Below are 16679 nucleotides of genomic sequence, written 5' to 3' on the forward strand. Positions count from 1 at the left end.
TATTGATCATAACTTTTCAATAATCAAAATGATCACTATTACATTTTCAAAGCAAGTGCATCCATATTACCAAATCAAGTACACCATATATTATACCAAATGTTCACAGGTTGAATTTCACCCAAAGTATATTCTTAAGCATTAAATGTAGTATATGGCCCTTTAATAAAGGGATACTATTAAAGTATCACGTTAATTCATACAACGCTCATTGCTACACAAAGAGTGAGATGATAAGAAATTAAGTATAAATGGATTCATAAAAAATGGCAGTATTAGTAATTTGTTAAGATTGGAAGGTAGCTGACGATCAAGGCAAAAATTTCGGGAGTTCTAACTTGTTTTTGAAGATTCAAAAACGGGTTATGAGTTATTATTAATGATAATATGACTAAATATGTTTTGACTGATGATAAAAATTGAAGTTATGACATTGTTTGACAGATTTGGCAAAGCATATATGACTAAATATGTTTACTGATTATGAAATTTGAAGATTTGGTTAAATTCAAGTTTTGACCAAATGACTAAGTAAATAGTAACACATTCAAATTGTTTAGCATAAGCAATTACAGTATTACATTGTTTGAGTAAATATGAAGTTTGATTTGACATACTTAAGACTTTTAACAATAGCTCAACACAAACACACTTTTTTAAGGCGAACTCACACACCCACCTATTACTAACATGAATATATCACCACGAAATCAATCAAGCAGGACTCGAACCCTCAACCTCAAGGTTGTAAGGGGTTGTAAAGGTGACCTCGATACCGCCAATTCATTGGCTCTTTGGTACACTTACACACTTTTGATTTGACATGTTTATTGTTCGACATCTGTTACAGTTGACTTCCATGTAAATAACAAAAAGATCATTTGAATCAATAATGTTCATATAACCTAAGGATCATTTAAAGCAAAAGATCATTTTAACCTTTTTTTTTTTTTTTTTTTTTTTTTTTTTTTGCAGTTTACCCAGTTTGACTTTCACAGTTGACCTAGTTTGACTATTATCCAAATAACCTAAAGATCATTTAAACCAAAATATCAATTAACGGAATGTTTTGCACTTGACCTAGTTTGATTCTTAACCATTGATGTGATCATTATAATAGGCTAATATAATAGGTAGTAGTATAGATTATGTTAAACTGAAAAACTAATTACAACAATAGGATGAAATCAATAAGCATTAGTATAAATACCCGTGTACAAGAATGGAGTGTTCCCTAGCACCAGAAGCAATTTCACGATAACGATTAAGACTTTAATTTACGCTGCACTTCTTGTTTTCCCGTTCTAAGAACCCGTAGCAACAGCAAACACTATGCCACTTCCGTTACTCCAGTTGCAAGAGCTGTCTCTACTCCCTGAAAGATAGTGAAATCAATAGGCTTTTGTCAAACATTGGGCCATTATCATTTGAAGTTCGGTACAAGGAAACAACTTGTAACCTATACCCAAATCGGTATACGATATCAAGACCATCAAACATGTTACCAACTATAAAAAAATAATAATAAATATCCAGACTATGGTTATTTAACAAATTTGAACTGTAATATGTCAGAACGGGGTTGGGTTGAATCGTTAATTCTTTAAAACGTGATTGTTAAGGCTATGTTGACTCCCCCAACAACTATCTAATAGTTTTTTAAAGATTATTCATGATGTCAAAAAAAAAAAAAAAATACTATTTACTATTACATAACATTTAAAATTAAAATCAATGATTAAAACAATTTAGAATTTGGTCTTGATACTATACAGACTTCGTCTTCGAGCAACTTCAACACACTTGGCTCGTAACTCTTTAAAATAATTCTTTTACATGACCCATTTGAGATAAAAACACAACCCATATGAAGCTATATATAAATAATTAACTTTCATTACCACCTTATATAGTTTAAAGAACCAATTTACAGTGAGGCAGTTCTGTTACCTTTCTTTGATGACCTCATAATTCTCTTCTAGCAGACTTCCACATATCAGTTTACCCACCTATCGGAAAAAAACAGACAATCAATGTTCCATATGTAGCATTGTTTCAGTATGTCTTTAAAAACACATATGGTTTGTAAAAAGCAACAGGGGATTCATTAAGGATGAAAACTGTACCTTTGGCACAAGAACATCCATAGCAGCCACTGTTTTCTTGTCTGGGTTGAGTTCATGTAAAACGCTTTGATCCCTTTAGGATAGTTTTTTACAATCACATGAGACTCAAATTTCACCTCTGTCAAGTATCTACACAATGCAAGTAAGGAAATTAGTAAATTTCATGACATAAAATGGCAAATGTACACATACGTTGCCAAAGTTAAGTAAAGTACAGTACTTTTCATGTTCAGATGCCAAATAAATTCCCATTCCACTTTATTTTCAAACTTGTGGCATTTAGCAACAACTTCCTCAAGTATTGACACTGCTTCTGTGTATGAAAGGCGTACAAAGTTGGTTGAAGCAACCATTTGAAGCCGCTTAATAGCATTTTTATCAAACTTTTAAACCATGAACTCCATTTCATCTAGACAGATGTCGACTAACCATAGGCAAATAAACCTAACATACGCCTCATCACACTTCATGTTGTCCTGGTCAGAGGAATTAGGGTTAAGTGCCCTCACCCAGTTGCGAATTTCCTCTTTTAACCCTCTCAAAAACATCCCGATGAACTGTTCTTCCGATTGATCGGGAATCAAGGCAGAGATAGCTTCAAATTCTTGGATATACTCCTCAATATCGTCATGTTGATAGAGAGAACCCAAAGCCTCGGGAGGATTACGAAACTTGGTACCACTAAAACGAGTCATTAGCTTAGATCTGAAAGAAAACCAATCGATTTGAGGTTGTTTGATAATGAGATTTGTGTACCAATTTAGTGCGATTCCTTCCATACACATCTGAACAAGATGCATTTTCTGGTTCATTGGGGTGCTGTGCACCTGGAAATACAATTCGGCTTTGGTGATCCAACCCCTAGGATCGATGCCCTCAAACAGGGGAAGCTGCACTTTGGGTAATGAAAATAATGAGGTGTCAAAATGATTTTCATGAATCAAATTGTTTATGTTGGGGATGATTTCTGGACCAGAGCCGATGACTTGTTCAACGGTAGGTGGAGTGGAAGATGAAGAAGGTGAAGAGAAAATGTAGCGAGTGTTTGAGTTTGGTTTTGGGTGATTATTGGGGTGGTGTGAGAGGTTGATAGCAATCATTTTTTCAATTGTTTTTGGTAGATCTGAGAGTATACCTTTCATGGAATCAACCGAGGAGGTAATATTTGAAACTGTGGTGTTGAGATCTTGAACCTGTGATGATAAAATCTCCAGTTTCTCTTCATGAGCATCAACGCCAGCAGACAATCGAGTGGTAATAGGCTGTTCTGTATTCACCATGGTGGACAGTAGGGAAGCCGGCAATGGAACCAATGATAGATATTCAGATTTATTCAATGTAGAAATAATAGATTAATTTGTAGTGGATTTGGTAGAAACAGATTATGAAAAAAATGAAATGATAATGGAAGATGTACTTTTATTCTTGATGATGATGATGATGAAAATAGAAAAGTTACAATCAGTTGAGATACATCTCTGGTATCTCACTGCCTCAAGCCCATGGCTGAAATTCTAACAGAAAAGTGTAAATTAAGGATAGTGTTATAATAATAATAATAATAATAATAATATAGATATGGATAGTCAATTTTGGTGTATACATATAGTCAATTTTGGTACACAAAGTATGTATTTTTATATTGAGATTTTAGGCTATAAATACTCATGAATGCAAGCATTAAACTTGCACCATTTCTCACACTTACAAAGTGTTTCTTTCTTTCTCTCCATTATCATCTTTGTTCTTACACTTCATTATTAGTATTCTAAATCAAGAATCAAATCACTAAAGGTAGTTATAAGCCTACTGAATTATAACATCAAGAATCAAACCACTAAAGGTAGTTATAAGCCTACTGAATTATAACATCAAGAATCAAACCACTAAAGGTAGTTATAAGCCTACTGAATTATAACACGTTATCAGCACGATAATCTTAATACTAAATATGGTTGGCTCTGCCACCAAAATGATATATGGTCGGTTATACCACCAAAATGATATATGGTCGGTTATACCACCAGAATGATATAGGTCGGTTATACCACCTGAAAAAATATATGGTCGACACTGTCGCCAAATTTTCATTTATGTTTACTAATATTTATATTTTTGTTATATAACATTTATTTATGATTGCTTACACATGGTCGACACTGTCACCTACTTATCATTTATGTTATATTAAATTTATGTTTAATGTTTATATACTTATGAATATAAATTGACTCTAATTTATCATGATGTTTGTTTTAATTTTTGATAATAGAAAATGTCGAATCTGGAAAAGCTTAAATTTACTCCTTTAGAATCAACTGGAAACAACTACATGCCATGGGTTATAAAAGTAAAAATGCATCTTAAATCAATGGGCATTCTTGAAACCATAAATGAAAACAACACTTGTTCTGAAAAAGAACAAGCTACGGCATGTTGCTTTATTCATCAACATATTGATGAATGCTTACAAAATAATTATGTGACTGTAGAAGATCCCCATGTTTTATGGGAAGGTCTCAAAAGCAGATTCAATAATCAAAGAGAAATTTTACTTCCAGCTGCAATGGAACAATGGAGAACATTAAGGTTCCAAGACTTTAAGAAAGTAAATGAATACAGCTCAGCTCTGTATAATACATGTTCACAACTTAAATTCTGTGGACATGAAATTAGTGATGCAGACATGATGGAGAAAACTTTCTCCACAATGAATGCTGCAAACATCACAGTGCAAAGAAATTTGAGAATGCTAAAGTTCAAAACATATCCTGAACTTAATTCATATCTCTTAGTTGCAGAGCAAAATGATGAGCTATTAATGAAAAATCAGCAATCCCGTCCTACTGGTACACTTGCAATCCCTGAAGCAAATACTGCAAATAATTATAAACAGGGACAAGGACGCGGGCAAGGTCGTGGTTATAATAACCATCACCATCATCATGCCAAAAGCCATAACTATGGTAGAAACCATCCTTATGGTAATGGTAATGGGCGTGGACGTGGTCGTGGTCGTGGCCGTGGTGGTCAAAGAAATAGTAATCCACGAAAATATAAATATCAACCACAAAACAAGCCCATTAAACAAGATGTTGAAGAAAATTCTTCTAAAAATTCTGAAGAATCTTGCTACAGATGTGGTAGAATGGGCCACTGGGCTAATACTTGCCGAACATCTAAACATCTTGTTAAGATGTATCAGGATTCGCTGAAAGGTAAAGAAAAGGAAGTAAATTTTGTGGATAATATTGATCCAACAGTCACTGAGAAACCATCTGATTTATATGAAGATTTCTTGAATGTTTAAGTTGTGTGTTTTTTGAAAAATAAACGATTTAATATCGTCTGTCTTTGTCATTATGTTTGCTAAATGTTTCAGTACTATCTATTTGCGTTTAAAATATTGTGTAATATTAATGTACTCACTATTTATTTCTTATATATGAAGTTCAATATGAATTTTGCTGGAATACAACATCAATCAAGTGGTGGAGATCTCTGTATAGCAGACAGTGGAACTACACACACTATACTTAAATCCGAGAAATATTTTATTGATCTAAAACCAACGGAAGGAACTATACATACAATATCAGGACCTGCTAACTTGATAAAAGGTATAGGAAAGGCAAATTTCATACTACCAAATGGTACAAAATTTTTAATAAATGATGCCTTATTTTCTCCCAAGTCAAGCAGAAATTTATTGAGTTTCTCCGACATATACCTTAACGGGTATGATTATCAGTCAGTGACAACAGAAAATGAGAAATATTTAAGTATCACTGACAAGAGTCATGTGGTTGAAAAACTGCCAAGACTTAGTTCTGGATTACATTATACACATATAAATGTACCAGAAATACATATGGTAGTTAACGAAAAATATATTGATCCTGGTGTATTCAGTTTATGGCATAACAGATTAGGCCATCCAGGATCAACAATGATGAAAAGGATTATTGAATGTACTCATGGACATCCACTAAAGGATAGAAAAATCCATCATGATACAATGGTTCCATGTACATCTTGCTCTCTTGGAAAATTGATAACTAGACCCTCACCACTTAAGGTTGAGAAAGAATCACCAATGTTTCTTGAAAGAATTCAAGGTGATATATGTGGACCAATTCATCCACCATGTGGACCATTTAGATATTTCATGGTTCTAATAGACGCATCTAGCAGATGGTCTCATGTTTGTCTGTTATCAAGCCGTAATGTGGCATTTGCAAAATTTCTTGCCCAAATTATTAAATTGAGAGCTCATTTTCCTGATTACACCATTAAAAGGGTGAGACTTGATAATGCTGGTGAATTTACATCTCAAGCATTTAATGACTATTGCATGTCTATAGGAATTGTTGTTGAACATTCTGTTGCTCATGTGCATACACAAAATGGTTTAGCCGAGTCATTGATTAAACGTTTACAGTTAATCGCTAGACCATTGATAATGAGAACAAAACTCCCTGTATCTATATGGGGTCATGCAATTTTACATGCTGCTGCATTGATTCGCATCAGACCAAGTGCAAGTCATAAATATTCCCCCCTACAACTTGCTTTTGGTCAAGAGCCAAATATTTCCCATCTTAGAACATTTGGTTGTGCAGTATATGTTCCAATTGCGACACCACAACGTACAAAAATGGGTCCTCAAAGGAGGTTGGGAATATATGTTGGATATGAAACATCTTCAATATTAAGGTATATTGAACCTATGACAGGTGACGTTTTTACAGCACGTTTTGCTGATTGTCATTTTAATGAAACATTGTTCCCTAGATTAGGGGGAGAAATGAAAAATAAAGAAAATGATGTTTCATGGTGTGAACCTCAATTAAAGTATCTTGATCCTCGCACAAAAGAATGCGAGACAGAAGTTCAAAAGATAATGCATATACAAGAACTTGCAAATCAATTGCCTGATGCATTTACAGATACAAAAACGGTGACAAAATCATATATACCAGCAGTAAATACTCCAGCTCGAATTGAAATTCCAAAAGCTGGCAATAACGTCACTCATGAATCTTTGCCACGTCAGAAACGTGGAAGACCAATTGGTTCAAAGGATAAAAATCCCCGAAAAAGAAAATCAGCTGATAATGAAGTAAAAGAAAGTGTTCAAGAAGAACCACAAATCAGTACTCCTACTGCAGAGGAGATTGATGATGTCAATACAGAAATTGCAATCAATTATGCATATTCAAAAATATTATGGAACCGAAATGAAATGAAAAATCTTGATGAGAAATTTTCATTTAATGTTGCATATGACATCATGAATAATGATGATGATCCAGAACCAACATCTATGGTTGAATGTCAAAATAGACATGATTGGGCTCAATGGAAAGAAGCAATACGAGCTGAATTAGAATCACTCAATAAAAGAAAAGTTTTCGGATCCATCATTCTCACTCCTAAAGATGTGAAACCTGTAGGATACAGATGGATTTTTGTCCGAAAAAGAAATGAGAAAAATGAAGTTACAAGGTATAAAGCTAGACTTGTAGCTCAAGGTTTTTCTCAAAGACCGGGAATTGATTATGAAGAAACTTATTCCCCTGTTATGGATGCAATTACTTTTAGGTACTTAATCAGTCTGGCAGTTTCTAAAAATTTAGAAATGCATCTCATGGATGTTGTGACTGCTTACCTATATGGATCACTTGATAGTGATATATATATGAAGATACCTGAAGGATTTAAGGTACCAGAAGCATCAAATGCAAAACCCAAAGAAATGTATTCGATTAAATTACAAAGATCTTTATATGGGTTAAAACAATCGGGACGTATGTGGTATAACCGATTAAGTGATTACTTGATAAGCAAAGGGTATACAAATAACCTTACTTGCCCTTGTGTTTTCATTAAGAAAACAACATCCGGATATGTGATCATAGCTGTTTATGTTGATGATCTTAACATCATAGGTACAAATAAAGAGATCTATGAAGCCATTCAACTTCTAAAGAAAGAATTTGAAATGAAAGATCTCGGAAAAACCAAGTATTGCCTTGGTTTACAAATTGAGCATATGCCTAATGGTTTACTTGTACATCAAACAACATATACTGAAAAGATTTTGAAACGTTTCAATATGGACAAGGCAAAACCATTAAGTACTCCTATGGTTGTTAGATCACTCAATGTTGAAACTGATCCATTTCGTCCATGTGAAGATCATGAAGATATTCTTGGACCAGAAGTACCATATCTTAGTGCAATTGGAGCTCTTATGTATCTTACAAATTGTACAAGACCTGACATTTCTTTTGCAGTTAATTTGTTGGCAAGGTTCAGCTCTGCTCCTACCAAAAGACACTGGAATGGGATCAAACACATATTTCGATACCTTCGAGGAACTACTGATTTAGGATTATTTTATTCTAACGAATCAAAACAAGATTTGGTTGGTTATGCAGATGCAGGTTATTTATCTGATCCACATAAAGCTAAATCTCAAACTGGATATGTATTCCTAAATGGAGGTACTGCAATATCATGGCGTTCTCAAAAACAAACACTTGTTGCTACATCGTCAAATCATGCCGAAGTGATTGCATTACATGAAGCTACTCGAGAATGTTTTTGGTTGAGATCAATGACACAACTCATTACTGATTCTTGTGGACTAGAACGCGATAAAAGTCCAACAACTATCTATGAAGATAATGCAGCTTGCATAGCACAGATGAAAGAAGGGTATATCAAAAGTGACCGAACAAAACACATACCACCTAGATTCTTCTCATACACTCAAAATCTCATTAAGGACAACCAGATTGAAATGAGATATGTGCAATCTAGCAAAAACTCTGCTGATCTTTTCACGAAAGCACTTCCAACTGCTATTTTCAGAACACACGTTCATAACATTGGCATGAGACATGTTCAAAAGATGTAACAGCTGAAGCGATGTCTACTTGAGGGGGAGTCAACTCCATGCTGCACTCTTTTTCCCTTAGCTAAAGTTTTTTCCCACTGGGTTTTCTTTAGCAAGGTTTTTAACGAGGCAGTAATTTATAGTTGATCTTCAACAAAATAAAATTGCTATCCAAGGGGGAGTGTTATAATAATAATAATAATAATATAGATATGGATAGTCAATTTTGGTGTATACATATAGTCAATTTTGGTACACAAAGTATGTATTTTTATATTGAGATTTTAGGCTATAAATACTCATGAATGCAAGCATTAAACTTGCACCATTTCTCACACTTACAAAGTGTTTCTTTCTTTCTCTCCATTATCATCTTTGTTCTTACACTTCATTATTAGTATTCTAAATCAAGAATCAAATCACTAAAGGTAGTTATAAGCCTACTGAATTATAACATCAAGAATCAAACCACTAAAGGTAGTTATAAGCCTACTGAATTATAACATCAAGAATCAAACCACTAAAGGTAGTTATAAGCCTACTGAATTATAACAGATAGTACATTCTCTCACAATTACTACCTATATATTATTCCAAACAAGTAAAATAACTAAATGCTTCCATCGTGACCATTCATTCCTTTCCCTTGATCAATCTTTCTGTGGTATACTTTCCAGTGAGTGGACTTGGGCTTATGATTGGGCTGCAATATAAAAGTAGTGGGCTGCTCCTTATCAATGTGTGTTTCATAAGGTAAATATAAAAAGATGACAGATTTACATGAAGGCCCTTGCAAAACTTTAAATTATGATTACTAACATTTTTTGTGAAACATTAAAATATAGTGAAACCTTTACGAATAACTCATACTCATGCCTAATTACTCTCATTCATTAATATCATATTTGTTTGATTACATAAGTACTATACATCAATATCAGCAAACACAAATTCAGGCTCAACCATCCAGAATTCAGCAAGATGACGTGACGTATGAGAATTTTTAGCTCGAAAAGTTGGCCCAAAAGTGTAAACACTAATAAAAGCACAAAATAAGCAAAAGTGTAAACACTACTAAGAGTACAACCTTTGCAAGAATCTACTTGGCTTTAGTAAGTTCAACAACGACAGCTGTTTTGCAAGACTCTTATAGCAGCACAATGATAGAAAAACAATCTCAGCATCATGACATAACTAACCCTAATCCACATTTCTCTAACATTCTCAGCACCATGTTGTTGTGTCGATCAAATGCCCATACACGACCCATAAGTTTCTTAATATTCTACAGTTAATTAGAACTTAGATTTGCAACACAATGATAGAAAAACAATCAGAAAATAATGTTAATAAAAACATGTGATTCAAAGTAACGTTAATCGTAACCTATTAGCAGAGGCATTATTTACAAATACAATAGAATCGTTTTTCAATTTTCTCTGAAATCTGAGCATGATACAACTAACTAAACAGGGATAAAGCTAACATGTGAATATACTAAAAAAAAACTGTTACCTAAGTATTATTTTTAATACTCGTCATTAGGAGAGATCCTGCCCAGCATTGAATCCCTATTCCTTATTCTTAGTCTGAAAAAAGTTATTAAAATGAAAAAAACTATATACTGAAAACTCAATTATGTAAGAAATTTTAAAAAAGTAGTCAACCATATTACGGAGTAATATTAAAAGAAAAACGGTACCTGGTGGCAATCGAGATGAATATGTAATCAATAGTTTAAAATCAAAGTAATGTACATCTTGATTCTTGAATCAACCCTATTAAACCAAATAAAAAAAAATCAAAATTGTTGTCAATGGAACTGAAATATCAAAGGACATACCTTGACTTGAAATCAATCAAATAGACCAAACAAAAAAATAATCAAAATCCTCACCTGTAATGCGATCTGAAACCTAGTAAAAGAATAATAATATCCGATGGCTTCAGTTGTCGATTATTAATACTTTCTTCAGAAATCGACCAATCCTATGAAATTTGTATCATCATGTTCAGAAATTCGCTACGAATTTATTGGTGGTGGTGGCGTTAACTAACACGGCGAAATAAAAAACAATCGATCATCAGAAGCTGTTTAGGGTTTTTTTTTATTTTTTAATAGAGAGAGAGGAGATACGGATTAGAAAAGAAGAAGAAACCGTCGATGCTGTTAATTAAGGGGATTAATCAGGGACACACGTCATTTATATGTAATTAGTGATTTTTTTAATTCAAAATTAGGAGAAAATTAGAATTAGTGAAAAGGATTCTAATGCTGTCACGTGGGATGTACTCTACCGATTTAGATAGATAGAAGAAGAAGATAGAAGAAGAAACTATGTATTTAATATATTAATATATTAATATTTAATATTAATATTAATATTAATATATATATTTTGTATATATATATATATATATATATATAGGGATGATTCTAACACATACTTTTTTGATCCTCACACACCAATTTAAAGAAATGGGGTATTATTAGAAGAGTAAAAGGTTAAAATAGGTGTGTGAGGATCAAAAAAGGGTGTGTTAGAATCATCCCTATGTATATATATATATATATATATATATATATATATATATATATATATATATATTAAATACATAGTAAATAATATGGAGTAGTTGTTAGTAGATATATAAATGCTTTCTCCAACCAAAAATTAAATAATAAATAAATGATTATAAATACAATTTTTTAATCATTCCAATCAATACTCAAATAACCTTCATAGATTTTTTTTTTCTTTTTTGGCAAAAAACAAAATTAAATAAATAAAGATTTTTCAAAAAAAGTGAAAAATCAGAAGGTACAAACATCTCAAGTTGGACTTACAATTACATGTCCACTTGTTAAATAAAACCTATATGACTACATTGACCATTACAGAATCGAATTGTCCCATATCAGCATACAAACATGCATACTTGCAAACTAACAAACAAACTAACAATTAACACCACTTGAAATTCTCTTATAATCTTCATCTTCTAACACAACAGTAAGCAAGGATGATTATTCCAAACATACCAATGAAAACTTTCACACCTTGCACTCACTAGCCATGAAACACTTTAATCGTAAACCGAAGAACACTGCCCGCCCAACATGTATACGGCCCGAATAACACCACCTCGATTCAACAACAACAACAACAACAACAACAACAACAATACCCAATCCCATATGGGTGGGGTATGGGGGAGGTGTGATGTAGACAATCCTTCCTCTATCCTAGAATAAAGAGAAATCATTTCTCCACCCCGAGTTAAACACTCACAAGAGCGGAGAAAATTCTCCCTCTCTCTATTCGACGGGTAAAGAGATTGCTTTCAAGGGGACCTCCGGCCATAAAGAATAAAAAAAAATAAAAAAAATGAAATAAATGGATAAATATATATATATATATATATATATATATATATATATATATATATATATATATATATATATATATATATATATATATATATATATATATATAATAAATAAGAAAATAAAAAATAAATAAAATAAAATAAACAGAAACGCCATGAAAATGGTAGAATCAAATTTTCATAGGTTTTACATCGTGCCTGGAGTTCAATTTAGGCTCTAAGCGGCAGTTAAGTCGCCAATAAATCGATTCTAGCATTATAAATTGCCCAAATCGAAGCCGGACCAATTATGTGACGATCGCTCCAAATCCATATGGACGAACACGTCATTCATCGATTTCATTGCGAGGTATTTGACCTCTATATGATACGTTTTGTAAACATTGCATTCTTTTGAAAAGGCACACCATAAATGAATATTTAAATCAAAGGTTTTCGACATCTGATGATTTCTACATATAGACAATCACCGTAAATAACAGTTTACAATAGTACTTCCGTTGACAATGCAGTCAAAATAAGATACATGGTGATGATTTGGTGAATGCAATGTTTCCTTGAAAAATATGCCATGTAAGACTCCATGCACATAGCTTGTATAACATATAAGCAATCAGCGGAAGACTTCTAGGGAACCTGAGAATAAACATGCTAACAAGTGTCAACACAAAGGTTGGTGAGTTCATAGTTTTAATGTTTTGCATAATCTGTACATAAAGGTGGATCACAAGATTTCAGTTGTTTCATCCAGAAACGTTTATCAAAATATTCTACAAGATTGAGCACCCTGGTAGCTAAACTTTAACGTTATAATAAGTACTCCTGTTTTAACATACATGCAACCAACATGTACAATACACGCAAACCAACGTGTACTAAACTCAAATAGCATACGTCTGTTTTATAGTTCAGGCTAGAATTTCTATACCTGGAACAGACGGGGATGTCAAGCCCTATGGATCCATATACAACTACTCGCGCTCACCAGTTCTTATAACCGGTAGTTACTAGTTACCAAAGCTAAGGGATTTTCAGTTCAAACTCGTTGTAGAATTTAGTATGTACTTGTATCCATTGCGTTTAAAATAAAGTGCATGTATTCTCCGCCCAAAATATAGATTGCAAAAGCAATTAAAAAGGGAGCAAATGAAACTCACCTTAGCAGCATATAAAGTCGTTCACCAAAACGTGACCGAAACTCGGATTACCAAATAACCGTAGATCTCAACCTAGAGAACATATGTTGGTCAATAAATGTCTATCAAGCTAGGTCAGGTCATAGTGTATCACAATCCTAATGCTCGAGATCGACATACAAAAGTTATCAAAAGTTATTTCAAAAAGTCAATCTGACTCAATACAATAGTTGAATAATCATGGTAATCGAATCATTTTAACATTTCTCATAGTTTCCCAATTTTTGTAAAATTAAACTATAGTTTTTATAAGACTTTAAAATATGATAAAACAATCAGTTTTGACAATTGTTCAACAAAACGAGACGTGCCTTATATAAGAATTCATTTACTCGGTTGGTAATATTTAAAAATCTATTTTATCAATCTCGTAAACAAGTTGTTTAAATCTTAATTGCAGATTCAAAAGAAATTTCAATTAACGTCAATCATAATTCAGTTGATCATATCTTTTAATCCGTTTATCGAAACTATTTGATATCTAAATGAAAAGTCATTGATTTTTCGCCAGCTTTCCAAAAACATGTATATCATATACCTTTTACCAGTAATATATGTATTTAATTCGTGATTCATTATAAACTGTTTAACGACAAAATTTAGCATACAAGCATATATAAATATATATACTCGAGCACTAGACATGGATACACAATTAATGTATAAAAGATAAGATATGAATGCTTACGTATCAATATTGTGATTTAGTATTGCAGGAAAGTACGTAGACACAACGGAGATGATAAACACTAGGTTTGACTTGAGAACAATACCCTTGAACATTACCCATAACCTCCATAGCTATAACCTATAGTTTCCTTAGCTCTATCCCGCTCGAAAACCATTTTTGAAATCGTTTGGACATTACCTCGTCGTAGTATTTTATGTGTAATACTAATAATACAAATACTACTAATAATAATAAGATTAATAATAATATTAATCTTATTATTAATAATAATAATAATAATAATAATAATAATAATAATAATAATAATAATAATAATAATAATAATTATAATAATAATACGGAGTAAAATGAAATGAGAAAGTGGAACCACATCGAGTTTTTATAGTATGTGGCCTGCTACAGTACCCCATGCGATCGCATGAGTTTTCAGTGTTTTTGCCATGCGATCGCATGGCCGCCTTATCCGTTTTTGTTTGCTAGTTCGTCGACATCAATAGTGTTTACTGTAGCAAATCGTGTTTTACTGTAACAAATAGTGGGTTACTGTAGCAAATAGTGTTTTATTGTAGCAAAGTCGTTTTCACTGTAGCAGTGTAGCAAAGTACGGTTTCACTGTAGCAAATACTGTTTTACTGTAGCAAAGTCATTTTTACTGTAGCAAATAGTGTTTTACTGTAGGAAAGTCGTTTTTGCTTGTACATATATATATATACATACATATAATTGTTCATGAATCGTCGAGAGCAGTCAAATGTAATTAAATACATGAAACAGTTCTAAAATTTTGAGAATCAACTTCATAGACTTTGCTTATCGTGTCGAACACGCTAAAGATTAAATTTAAATTTGGTCAGAAATTTCCGGGTCATCACAAATTAGCCTCTAAAATTTGTCAACCTTAAAATCCATACCATTACACCAATCTAACGAGAACACTTTACCCATCTTCCATTGCCCACTTTGTGAACTCGAAATTGTGAACAACTCTATGACATTTTGCAACCTTAGCAAAACTTGCCACCTTAAATTCGATACATCAGAGAGTGTAATAGCAAAAGCAAATTCACCAAAAGCATATCTTATTATTCACTTCCAAATTGGTTCCTTATTAGTGTTGAAATCCAGCCACCATTTTACCACTAACATAAGATTCTTTAACCATGTACCATTGTTTCTTGTATTGCAATAAACTTAGATTGAAACTAATTAATTAACTTACCTGCTCTTCTACTTTTAACTTTATGGAGAGCCCCCTATTGTTCCACATCACGTTATTATTTTAGCATAAACGTTAAAGATAAGCACCTCTACGTTCGAAGGAATATAGGTGAGTAGAGTAGCAATCCAGTTTTTACACTGGTAATGATCTCTAAGCTTAAAAAAGTCTACTCTCCAACTCGAAACAAGACCTCCCGATCGACCACTCGAGGGAACTTGAACGCCTTCATACAGTACACCTTTCCATAATTCATTAAGCACTCTAGGGGACACATTCTCAACTTTAGTCTCTTGAATTGCCACAAATTCAATTTGAAATTTCGTTATCAACCTACCCACACTACGCCCTTTATCCTTATTACCAAGTCCCCTTGTATTCCAAGTTGCTATCTTCATTGTTTATTAGCTTTCTCATTACTATCAAACATGCCTTCTAAAAAGTTACTAAAGACATCATCCTTCTTCCCATCTTTATTAGTTTTCTTAGAATTAAAAAGTGTACCTTTCACTTTGATGGGTTTGCGTGGCATATCATTATTCTGCTCTATGACTCGTTGATCTACAGCCCTTGTGTTCGATCGATTTTCCATCTCCAGTTCAACATCCTCATTCAAATCACAGGAAATATTCTTCTTTCGTTTATGACCCTTAGATGGGCTCCGATGCACTGACCCGGTCTCCTTAGAAGGTTTAATTTTGGCCTTCTGTGCGTTTTTCTTGTGGAATGCACAAGCCGACCTGCAATCTAATGTAGGGCAGTCGTGTGTTTTTTGTTTCTCGTGAGAAAATCTAGCCGAGTGGAAAAACGTCGGTTCATTAGGAATCTCAACATCATAAGCTAAATTTTCTTGACCAGGTCCATTAGATTTGGGCTTGACAATTGGGCTCACACCAACCTTTGCTGGGCCATAACCAGGCTCGTCAGAAAAAGGTACCTTTTTAGAGTTTTTTGGAGTACAAACTTGAACTGTATTGTCCTCCTCAACCTGTACATCTTCTGTGTTCACCTCTGTAAACGGTACCTCTTCTTCTGCCATAAAGCTACTTTCCAAATTTTTCTTGAGATTATTTGGAGTAATCTTTACAAAAGGGACATTATCCGCAACCTTTATGGGTTCAGTACCCAATTTTTTCACCAGAACTACACCTCTATA

At 33.1% G+C, this 16679-nt stretch overlaps 1 pseudogene; it reads right to left on the bottom strand.

Annotated features, from left to right (window-relative positions):
- Window positions 1–1368: 1368 nt before the first annotated feature.
- On the bottom strand, window positions 1369–15921 carry LOC139904082 (asparagine--tRNA ligase, cytoplasmic 1-like; annotated as a pseudogene).
- Between the last annotated feature and the right edge of the window lie 758 nt (window positions 15922–16679).

This window comes from Rutidosis leptorrhynchoides, chromosome 1 (genome assembly GCF_046630445.1).
Source record: "Rutidosis leptorrhynchoides isolate AG116_Rl617_1_P2 chromosome 1, CSIRO_AGI_Rlap_v1, whole genome shotgun sequence".
NCBI classification, from domain to species: Eukaryota; Viridiplantae; Streptophyta; class Magnoliopsida; order Asterales; family Asteraceae; genus Rutidosis; species Rutidosis leptorrhynchoides.